Here is a 12,850-nt window from a genome sequence, read left to right on the forward strand (position 1 = left end):
TAAGAGTTTTTGAGTTCAGAGGTTGCAGAGAAGAACTTCTTTGGCCAACTAGTACACGTGGACTTTCGATCTCACACCTGAAACCTAGTTTTTTGAGCCTAGAAACAACAGAGAACGTGACTTTTTTCTCTTCTACTCTAATCTGACCATTTTTCTCTCTAGTGAACGGTGGCCCTGGGTTCTGTACTCTGAATTTCGGTGGTCATGAGTAGCAGAAAAAAGATTCTATAATTCATGTTTCAGGTTATTATTCTGCCACACCCAGTTGACACCTTCACGTGCTTCTGTGAGTCTCTAATTTCGTAAACTAACCAGAAACACAGTCATTTCCAGAGAGCATTTCTGCCCTAAGCCAAACTTATAAATAACTTTAATAACTGCCTGTATTTGTGCATATCTCATGTGGCTCAGGATCACAAGATGCAAAAAGTATCCTCTTCTCTCTGTCATGCTGGAAACAGTTATTATTTCTCTACCTTCCTTTGGAAGTTGCTGCTACTTAAGATTCAGAACATTCATATAATACAATTTTAAAGTGACCTCTGGTTAATGAGACACAATTAATATCGCTTTTTAAACTGGGTAACAAAGGTGGACATTTTAAAATTACCTAAAACCAGTTGCATGACTTTAAATACCCACTCAATTTAAGGGTATAGAAAAGTTGAGACTGAAGATGATTAATAAAAAAAGATTTTGATTTGAAGCAGTGTTTTAATATAATATTTAGAGTTGACAATAGGTATTTTTTAAAAAATTAATTAAAAAATTAATTTAAAACTCATCAGAAAAGTTATGAGGCAGGTGTGGTTTTTCATCTGGGGGACCGTGGAATTAGCTTTGTGAGCAAATGTTAAGGAGCAGTGGGGGAATAAAACACAAAGTATTATGTTTTCAAACCCAAGTGATGTTTTGAAATAAAATATTTATATTTTGCTACACTCTTCTTTGTCACAAACTCAAATTTCCTCATTCTTTGACTCATTCACTGATGATCTGGCATAACCCTCAGAGACTTCCTTACCTCCTCAAGTTCTGCCGTCTTTACAGGCTACCTACCCTCCATGCACGTAATCCAGCCAATACTGTAGTACTTCCCTACTTCATCTACAGTGACCCTCTCATCCCCACCATTTAAATCCCTCCCTCGTGGTCACACCTTAGACCCCAGTGGTCACCTAGAACTGCTCCACTTCTAAAATTACCAATAGACTGTCTGATCACAACCTTCTGTCCTTCTCTTTTAATTAAAAAAAACAAATTCGTGCTTTTTATAATATATATATTTTTTAATCTACAGAATCCTCTAATTTTTTCATAGTAGCTCTCTCTGGACATATAACTTTTTTTACTTCCTCCCTAAGTTTTAATGTTTTATCCATTTCAAACACCCTCCTTTGAGTATCTTTCCCTCCTTTGCCTTGTTTTCTTTTCATCAATTTTGTCTAGCAGAATCTCAATCTTGGTTGGAGCTCAACTATCTATTTCTCTGTGCCTGCACCTGTGCATATGAGCAGTGATTTAGAATATCACAAACTAAGGCCTATTTGTTGTTAAAGCATTCATATGCCCTTTCCACAGTTGGCTTCTATCTCTTTACACTAAAGTATTTATTGTAATCATCTTCCACTGTCCACAAATTTCTAAACTCTCCTAACTCCTATTAATTCTCTACAGATGATTTCATCTCCTTATTTCATAGAGAAATTAGGTAATTATCCCCTTAACTTCCTTCATTTAGCTCTACAATTTCACTTCCACCCATCTTGGCCTTCTTCTTCTTTGTAAGACATCTTTCATCCTGTCAATGGTTATTACCTCTACCTTTTCTCTGGAAAACATGCTCTCCTGAAATATCTTGGACTTGAGCTACTGATTCTTCCCTATTTTCTTTCTTTAACTTTACCTCACTATTGATGTTACTGCATTCACATTTTTTTTCTAATGGGAGGAGGAGAAAAAATGTTTCCTCCAACTATACATTTCCCTTCTACTTTGCCCTGTATATTTTCACTTTCTCAAAGCCAAATTTTTGGAAGGGATTTGTTTGTCCTTATTCACTTTCTATTACCTCAAAATTCTACTGCATTCTATTGAAACTTCTCTTGTCTAAGCCACAATGACTTGTTTGCTGCTAGATCAATTGACATTTTAAAATATAGAAATTATATTTACTTACCTTATTTTAATTTAGTGTTTAGTATTTAGTATTATTTCTGCCTTGTAGTATTATTTCTGCCTTGTAGTATTATTCATGTTTTCTGAACATGAAACTGATATTCTGAAAAAAAATTGCTCTTGAATGAAAAACTTCTGTCTCAGGATCCTATACTATGTTAAAGTAAAATAAAATAATCAATTACATTCTCATATTAATTTTTTCATGAATATTTACACTTTATTTTCTACTTGGGATCATGCACTTTCATGGCCTACATTGATAGCAGAGGCCATTGTATCTTCAGTTATTAATAATTAAAAGTCATCTTGGGAACAGGGGAAGCTAATGAGAAAAGTTCGCCTTGTGAATACTCAAGTAGATGTAAGTACACTAAACATGTTAAAGACAGACCACTCCTCCTAAGTCATATAAAGTTACTCAAGCTGAAGTATAAAGGGAAACACTGAGAGAGTAAAATCTTACTTGTTAGGAACTAGCTTCATTGGCTTAAAAACCCAAATATTAAGTGACAGATCTCTGATGTATCTCTGATTTGATTTGGAAACATTTTCAAAGTTTTTCTCCTTTTAGTGACTCTTTTTTCCATTGAAAAACTTAACTTTTGTGATGAGAAAATTATGCAGAAGAATAGTTGTAATTTGTAAAAAATTTTAGTTTATTGCTATAGCCCAGGAATGTATAAAATGCACTGAAAGTAGGAGAAAATAGTTTCTCAAGGGCACGCTTTTCAGAAGAGATAGCACTTGAACTAAGGCTTGATGTATTGTATACAGTTTTCAGGTAGGTGATGGAGGAAAGGCATTTGGGCAGAGGGGCCAGTACCTGCAAAATGCAGAGACATGGATATCATGAGATGTTTGGAGAACTACCAAGACCAGTTGTTCCAACGAAGTACTAGCTGAGATTTTTTAAAGTGTAATTAACAGGGATACAATTCAAAATTATTTGGAGGAATAAAAAGAGCAGAGTGGATTTATTGTTCACACAGTGGAAAATCACTAGAGTGACTAGTTTCAAGCACAGATAGAACTGAGAATTTAAAAGATGCATGAGTTTTCTGTTTTGGTTCTTCTCTCTCTCTGTTTCTCCTTTTCTTTCTCCTCTTTTCTTCTTCTTCCTCATTTTCTTCCTTTCTCTTTTTCTTCTGTGTTAGCCTGATTCTTAGGTAGACTCTTACAACAGAAAAACCAAAACAGCCACCAGCAGCACTACACTAAAATCATCCTCATATTAATGTATCATGAAGTGTGTATGCATCTTATGAGTAATCTTTTTTGCATGGAATGCAAAGTTCTTGATAAGATGTCTCCCATTGTCCTGTATTACCTCATTTTCTGTTTTCTGTTCATGTTTCAGTTACATGCATGTTAGGTTAAGAAACTCTGCTTTAGATGGATGGGGAGCCTTTATTCGGAGTGTAATAAATTAATATGTGAGAAAAATGAGACAACTCTAGGGATGATTGTCGCTGTAAGATAATTATATGGATGATACAATGAGGTGGTAAATTGCTATGAGGTTTATGAGCATTCAGACAGGTTTTGACAAAGGCAGAGAAGGTGCTCTATAGTCTACACTATGTTTGTATGACAATTTATTTCACCAATTACATATTAATGAAGATGTTTTTATTGCTATCAAACTCTGCAGTAAGTATGCTTATACAGAGGAGCTTGAGATTATTTTCTTTGGTTTTAGATTAGAAGGAGAAGTGCAAAATAAAAGAATAATGCACATTTTTAAACATATGCCTATTGACAAATAGCCCTCCAGGAAAATTTTCCTGGTTTTCACTTGCATGAACAATCTACAGGTTTCAATTTTCCAGCATCATGGGCTCCCTTAAATCATGTGTCTTTTTAATTGTCAATGTGATGATAAAATTATACTGGAAGAGAATTTCATTGTGTATGTTTTCACAAAGCAGGATCTATGTATATTTGTCTCCTTTGTCCATTCATGGTTTGGTTAATGAAGGGTGGCAGAGATGGTTGCCTCAGCATGTTTACTATCTTGTGACTTAATTTCTAGTCTTAAAGTGCATCAGTGCATCTACCTGAAGCAGTATGACTGGTATGAAAGAGAATTGACAAATTCTCCATTTTTCCCAAACACAATGGTTTAGCAGTGCAGATAAGGAAGGAAGGAGCCAAATGAAGATGGCGTATATTACTGGCAACATGTCTCAGATGGAATGGCCAGAAAAACAAATGAGAGAACCATTTGGATGTAATTAGAGAGCAGGAGGCAGAGAAAAGAAGAAAAAGTCTGTAAAATAAGGAACAGATGATGCCTCTGTAGTCCAAACACCCCAAAATTTTCAGCTTGCTTTTCCTGCTTGTTCTGCTGTAACAATCTATGTGGACACTCACTGAAATATACTTAGCCCTGAGATTATTAACAATTTTGAAATTGAAACCAGCTGCATACGAAAATATTGTAAACTAAATGTTTGAATTGATTCTTGGCTTTATTCATCCCCTATTAAGACATATATACCATTAAATTGCAGTTTTATTTTCAGTGCCTTATCTAAACTCTGCTCCAAAGAATATTTCCAGTTGCAGTTTTAAAGTAGCTCTTTGTATGCCACATCCTAGGTGCTTAATTTGAATTTTAAATAAATTAGCTTATGACTCACTTTCCACATGTCTTTCATGAGTTTCCCTCCCATCTCCATTCAAAACAATTGAATCCCAAAATGATGGCTACCACTTTACTATTTGTTTATTCAAGAAACATTAAGTGCTAGCCCCTGAGGACACAAAAATTGTCCCTGGAAATTTCTATGCCTATGATACCCTTAAACATGATGTAAAATAGTGTGGGGTGCCCAAAGGGAAGAAGGGAGCTAACGTTTGAATGACTGCCTACTGTGTACAAGGCATTGTGTTGACCACTTCACACGCATTCTCTCCAACCCTGAGAATTGCCCCAGGGTTATTCTTCATGCACATTTTCGGTAAACATAGCACACGTATTAATGAAGTTTCTCCAAGGTTTTAAAGGAAGATCCAGGATGTGAACACCTGTTTTCTTTACCTTGTTGGATATTTCTAGTCCTTTCTTATTTCATTGAGCTAGGTAATATTTTTCCTGTTTTATTCAGTCATAGAAAATAGGAAGATAAGTAGTGAGATCCTCAATCAGCATGTCTTTCATTCCTAAAAAATTGCTAGGACTATCATTCTGTTTTTGTTTACTTCAGGTTTTTCTGCCTAGAATTATTTTTTATAGTTTTGTTCTATATTTTCCTCCTATATTTTATATTTTTTGTCTTTACTAGACAAATCTCAGATGGACAGTTACAACAGGGTTTACAACTCTTAGAAATGAATGTCTCCTGAATAGTTACATCTCTTGCCCCAGTAGCCATACATGAAAGTTCTGCCACCCTATTCCTTCACTTTTGCCTCACCAAGCATGTCGTACTCTCCACCAGAACACTAAGGATAAGCAAAGGGCATGGGGCAGAGCATGCCTGTTCAGGTCCTTCGCAAAGCAAGACTTTCAGACCCAACTCCAAGCCTCTGTTACAGGACCTTCGAAGGTCAAAATAGATAATCCTTTTCTTCTAAAGTAGTGATATGGTTCAGCTGTGTCCCCACCCAAATCTCATCTTGACTTGTAGCTCTCATAATTCCCATGTGTTGTGGGAGGGACCATGGGGAAGATAATTTAATCACGGGGGAGGTTTACCCCATACTGTTCTTGTGGTAGTGAATCAGTCTCATGGGATCTGATGGTTTTATAGGGGGCAATCCCTTTCACTTGGCTTTCATTCTCTATTTCCACTGCCATGTAAGAAGTGCCTTTTGCCTTCTGCCATGATTGTGAGGCCTCCCCAGCCACGTGGAACTGTGAGTCCATTAAATATCTTTTTCTTTATAAATTACCCAGTCTGAGGTATGTCTTTATCAGCAGTGTGATAATGGACTAATATAAGTACATAACTACTGTAATTTATGTTTAGAATTTCCTTCCACTTATACATTTATTAATACATTCTACAGATTTTTTGTTGCTTGTTTTTAACTTTCTTTTTTTGGTAGATACATATATTTATGGGGTACATGTGATGTTTTGATACAGACTGGCAATGTGCAATAATTATATCATGGAAAATAGGATATCCATCTCCTTACACATTTATTCTTTGTATTTCAAACAATCCAATTACATTCCTTTAGTTATTTTTAAATGTACAATTAAATTGCTACTGACAATAGTCACCCTGTTGTGTTATCAAATATTCAGAGTTTTTATTTATTCTTTCTATTTTTTTATGCCCATTAACCATCCCTACCTTCCCCCACACCACTACCTTTCCCAGCCACTGGTAACCATTTTTCTACTCTTTATCTCCATAAGTTCAATTGTTTTTATTGCTTTTAATTGTTTTTATTTTTTATTTTACTTTAATTTCTGGGCTACAAGTGCAAAACGTGTGGTCTGTAACATAGGCATACATGTGCCATGGTGGATTGCTGCACCTATCAACCCATCATCTAGGTTTTGAGCCCCAAATACATTAGCTATTTGTCCTAATGCTCTCCCTTCCCTTGTCCCCCCATCCCCCTGACTGGCCCAGGTGTGTGTTGTTCCCCTCCCTGCATTCCTGTGTTCTCATAGTTCAACTCTCACTTATGAGTGAGAACATGCAGTGTTTGGTTTTTTGTTCCTGTGTTAATTTGCTGAGGATGATGGTTTCCAGCATCATTCATGCCCCTGCAAAGGACATGATCTCATTCCTTTTTATGGTTGCATAGTATTCCATGGCATATAGGTACCACATTTTCTTTATTCAGTCTATTATTGATGGGCGTTTGCATTGATTTCATGTGTTTGCTATTGTAAATGGTGCTACAATAAACATATATGTGTATGTGTCTTTATAGTAGAATGATTTATATTCCTTTGGGTATGTATCCAGTAATGGGATTGCTGGGTCAAATGGTATTTCTAGTTCTAGATTCTTGAGGAATTAACACACTGTCCTTCATACTTTTGTTGGCTTCATAAATGTCTTCTTTTGAGAAGCGTCTGTTCATATCCTTTACCCATTTTTTGATGGGTTTGTTTGTTTTTTTCTTATAAGTTTGTTGAAGTTCCTTGTAGATTCTTGATATTAGACCTTTGTCATATGGGTAGTATGCAAAAATTTTCTCCCATTCTGTAGGTTGCCTACATACCACAGATGTTTTGTGGGTTCTCTCTTATGTACTAGCCATGATTCTAGGTTCTTGGATTACAACTGTAAAATAAGAGAAAGAAAAAAATAAATAAGAAGAGAAAGAGGAAGGGGAAGGAGGAGGAGGAAGAAGAAGACAAAGAAGATAGAGAAGAAGACAAAGAAGACAACAATATTGCTGTGCTCATCAGGTTTACAACTGAGTACTGTCGTAGACTAAAATTTCCAAAAGGTGGAAATAGACGTGTTAGCTACCATTCTAGTTACTTGATTTATCTACTTTTGATAATGATGATGACAACATTTATGTGATGATGATGGGAATGAAAAAAAGATCTGATTTCATGCTCACTTATGAGTTTTATCTTTAGATATTTTTTTAAATGATGTCCTAGTTTATAGAAGATTGTGAGTCGATGCAGATGAAGGAAGAAATCAAAAATAGACTGGATGCTAAAATACCAAGTAAAGATGGCAAATTACAGAAATAATGGGATCTCATACTGGTGATTCTCAAACTTTGCTGCACTTTCAAATCACCTGGGGAGCTTTGTTAGAATCCTGACTCTCATTTTATACCCCATACCAAATAAATAAGACAGTCTGAGGTGAAACATAGGTGTCAAGTGATTTTTGCTTTGTTTTATTTTGTTTGTAACTCCCTTGATTATTTCAACATGCAAACAAACTTGAAAGTCAATGCACCAAACATTTTGTTCTCAAAATTTAATGTATGTTCTAATCACCCAGGGATCTTATAAAATGCAGATTCTGGTTTAATAGATCCAGAGTGGGCCCCAGATTCTCTGCTGCTGCTGCTTTGTAGACCAAACATTAAATAGCAGGGCTCTAAACATTCTTCCCCATGTCAGGACTGTAAGAACTCTGTAGATAGCCACCAGCCCTTTTCTGAGCAGTGGGTACCTGAAACCCCATTCAGTATGAATGAAAGCATGTCAATGTGCTAGGACTAGGAAAAGCTTAGAAATATTTAGAGAAGAGGCTCTCCAACACAGGCTTCTGACATGTTTGAAAACAGCCCACAGTATGGTCTGAATGTTAGTGTCCTCTGCAAAATTATATCTTGAAATCCTATCCCTCAAGGTGATAATATTAGGATGTGGGGCCTTTGGGGAGATGATTGGTCATAAGGGCTGAACTCTCATAAATGCAATTGGTACATCAACAGAAAAGGTCCAAGGGAGCTTGTTTGCCTCTTGCATCACATGAAGACACAGCAAGAAGGTGTCATCTCTGATAAAGCAGGCCCTTCCCAGACACTGAATCTGCTGATGTCTTGATCTTAGAATTTCCAGCCTCCACAACTCTAAGAAATAAATTGCTGATGTCTATTAGATATGCAGTGTATGGTATTTTGGTATAGCAGTGCAAATGGACTAAATGGGATTCCCATCCCAATCTGAGCATGAGAAAGACTCCTGGGACATACACCTGGAGATGCTTATCTTCTTCGAGGCCTTCAGGGAGTATCATCATCACATACTCGGCTCATGTTTAATCAACAACCAAACTTCTGGGAAGAGAAGAAAAAGGTTTTACCATCTCTTTGTAGAACCCCAGTCTTGTAGCTTCATATCCTAAATGTATTTTGTAAGTGAATAACCTGAGTACAGGTTATTGTTCTACCTAGCGGGTGATTACACAAATGATGAATTCTTGGTTATCAAAATACTCATATGGCTTTGGGATTTTGAACTGGTAAATATTCATGATGTGTGAAAAATCAAGACACATATTGTATAATCTCAGTCCCATAAAATTGGATGTTGTTTTATATACAGACAGGACCTAGAAGAACACATAAAACTGTAAACTCTATGTGATTGTGGATTACTTTGTTCTTTGCTTCTTATGTTTTTCAGTTTCCTATAATGCACACATTAACTTTTTTTTAAAAAAAGGGTTATTTTAAAAATTTTTAAAAATGATGAGAAAGACATGATTTTTTTGTGTGAAAACGTAGGCAACATTTAGAAATGAGATATCTAGTCCCAGGAGTGAGCATTCCAATTTCTTCCTAAAACTGTATTCTTAATAATTGCTTAAGATATCTTTTTCCCCACTCCAAATATTTAGTAGCTCTGTGAAAAATTTATTCTTGAAATATGCTTTGCCCATTTGGGTTTTAAATTTATTTGAAACAGTGTCCCCACCTTTTTAAGATAAATGTTAGGACAAATACTCTAAAGTCATCAAAAATGACTGACATGAAATAAAAAAGAAATGTACCAGTTTAAGAATGATACTTGTTTTTTGCAAAATGAAGAAAGAAATGACTATTTTTTAGCCTTTCAGTCAGAAGAGTTCTGATATGAATCCAAAACATTTGAACTGCACTTGCAAAGTGCATTTTACTAGTACAAAACGCAATGTATAATATCATCCTATGTATTATGTATTGGATATGCCAATAGTAAATATCCAATAAAAAGTTGATGCATAGTAAGTCAATTATTCTAATGAACTTCATCTTCTACTGTAAATTTATTGTATAGAGTGAAGCAGCTTTTGAATTGGAAGTAGAATTGATAGAAAAGTAGAATAAGAATCTATTAAAAACATAAAAAACACAACCTCCTGAAAGTGCTTGTTTTCAGAGAAGTTGAGATTATAAACCACTTCAAATAATCCATGGATTCTCATTCATTAGAAAAGATACTTTGTCTGCAATAACATAAAAACCATACATTTTAACAAGTATCTTGTTTTCATGAGGGCAAAATGTTACCTATGCAAAAACACATCTACCCACAGTATCTCAATTACAAATATCATTCAGTTAATCCCATCCCAAATTGGGTTTGAGATGAATTCAACAGTTCAGAGCTATTCATCCTAGCTCTAATCAACTGAGAAAATATTTTATGGAAATAAAAACACCTCTGGTTTTTTCTTTCCTTTTTTTTCCCGTGACTGTTAGTAAAAGTGAAATGAACATAGAGTGGAACTGGCAGTGTTACAGTGCCTGGAACACAGTAGGATCACAATCTGTGATCTTAATTTCCATTTATATTTACATTGATTATTATAAGATTTTTAAACTTAGAAAATGATACATATTTAACACCTTTGAATCATAAAAATTAAAACATGTATTGTAAAATTACCTGAATAAAACAACATTTTGTTAAGCTGAGTCAGTTGAACTCGGCCTTAAATGGATGTGTTATGTGTTTTTCAAGATAGTGTAGTTGTTTTCTATTACTGCTGTAATAAATTGTCACAAATTTAGCAGTTTAAAATAACACTCATTTATTAACCCCCAATCCTGTAGTCAGAAGTTTGGTTACCGACTGGCTCAGCTGGTCCTTTGCTTAGTGCTTTGCAGTGCTGAAGTCAAGGTGTCAGTAGAGTGGTGTTTCTTTCTGGGAGATCTGTGGATGAATCCTCTTCCAAGCTCATTCAGATTGTCAGTGAATTCAGTTCCATGTGGTTACTGGACTGAGGTTTCCATTTCCTACCTGACTGTCATCTGGGAGCCTCTCTTATCTCCTTAAGGCTGGATAATCTCCCTATTTTAAGGTCCATATGTCAATTACATTTGCAAGGTAAATGCAACTTCCCTTTTGCCATGTAACAGTCACAGGTTCTATGAATTAAGGCATGGGTATCTCTGGGGGACTATTATGCCCACTGCAGTTAGATAGATAAATGGTGATTGTGAGAATATTGAGCTTACTTTATGAAAGAGCAGCAGCATAGTGACTGAATATGATCCAGGAAGCTGAAAGGGGAAGAAAACACTGGTTTCTTAGAATTCCTCCTGGCTCCATGAGACAGAGGTTTTGTATATTGTCAGAGATTTTTACCTATCTTTTCCAATACACATACTTTTAATGCTAAGGTATTTTATCTTCAATCGAGTAAAACAGCATTTCCCATCAAATGATTTGATTGCAAATATTGTTGTCACATGGCATCTAAACCAGGGTGTCATGAGTCAAACATGAAGTACAAAAAAAGGAACTAATTGGATTCCCTTAAGTTGTATTAGATGTTTTATTTGAAAGAATTATAGGCCAACATAAATTCAGTTATTCTTATATTCAGTTACTCAGAAATCTGTGCATTCATGGACTGAATACATTTACAAATAAGATTGGGGAAATGGTATGTTCCGTAGTGCTTTTTACAGAATACTAATATTTTGTCGGACTAGTTCAAGAAATTGGACATATGCAGGATAGTTGGCTTTGCTAAATTTAAATGCTTAGATGATTCAGTGGAAGTCTTTTAGGGATAAACTTAAATACATGTTACTGAAATTCTTCTGTTTGCAGTGTATTTTAACTGCTATTTACAAGGAATTCTGTAAATCAAATGGCACTTTTTACTGTTAAAAAATGATTGAAAGCATCATAAATAGGAAGCTGTCTCAACATAAACCAATAGTATTTTTTAGCACCTGGTTCATGGTTAGCATTGCTCACATTCATTTGACTTTGAATATGTTTAGATTTTATAATTGAATTAGAAAAATGTGAAGGAAACTAGTTTCTCAATTTAATAAGGCAGTGGGTAAGTGGGAGAGGAGCTAGGTGGATGATGCTTTTTTAGAGGGGGAAGAAAACTAAAATAATTTTATTTATTTTTAGAATTCAAAAAAATATTTAGTTTATTGTCTTCCTTTGCTCTTTTTATTCTACCTTTAAGGTGTTTTGTTTTGTTCTATGAATTGTTTAGAATTACCTTCTGTAGAGTATTTTTTCTTCATAGTGAATGTATCTGCAGTGATTTTATACATTAATATTAAAATATCCTTTCATCATACATTTCACCAGACATTATAACATTGAAAAATACAGTAATATAGTATTATTTGAAATATTTATGCAACAAATCACGAAGTCCATTTTACATTCCATTAAATCAAAACTTCACGTTGCCAAGAAATTACCTTAAAAAAAGTACACAAAACTATAAAATTGAGGTGACATAATTATATTTGCAAAACAAAAACTAGTGCTATTCTTTTGAAACATAGTGGCAGGGTTACTTGTAAATATGTAAAGTCAATTAATATCATAATTATTTTTAAATTATTGTGCAAGATAAGCATATGATCTTTTTAATGAGAATAATTGGTTCACACCTCAGTACAAACATTTCTTTGATCATTTAAGTGAAAGTTAAACTTTGGAGCTATAAGGAATTTTAATATTTCAAATGCATAAAAGAAATATATAAAAGCAAAAATAAAAAATTAGATTTGCCTGTTCTAGCCATAGAACACACCCAACCCTAATTTTGTAATTCATATGTACTGATATTCTCCTCTATTAGCTTCGAATATATAGGGTATATCTCCAAGTAGTGCTTTTATCTGTCATAATGTTTCTTGTCTCTCTCTGGTAGAGGTGCTTATGGAAGAGCTACAGGTGGGGGGTAGATTGCAGGAGGAACATATTCGTTCCTGTATGTGTGTGGTTCACGTTAGTTCTCCCAAGCTGGAGAAT

This window comes from Pan paniscus, chromosome 14, assembly GCF_029289425.2.
Source record: "Pan paniscus chromosome 14, NHGRI_mPanPan1-v2.0_pri, whole genome shotgun sequence".
In the NCBI taxonomy this organism is placed as follows: domain Eukaryota; kingdom Metazoa; phylum Chordata; class Mammalia; order Primates; family Hominidae; genus Pan; species Pan paniscus.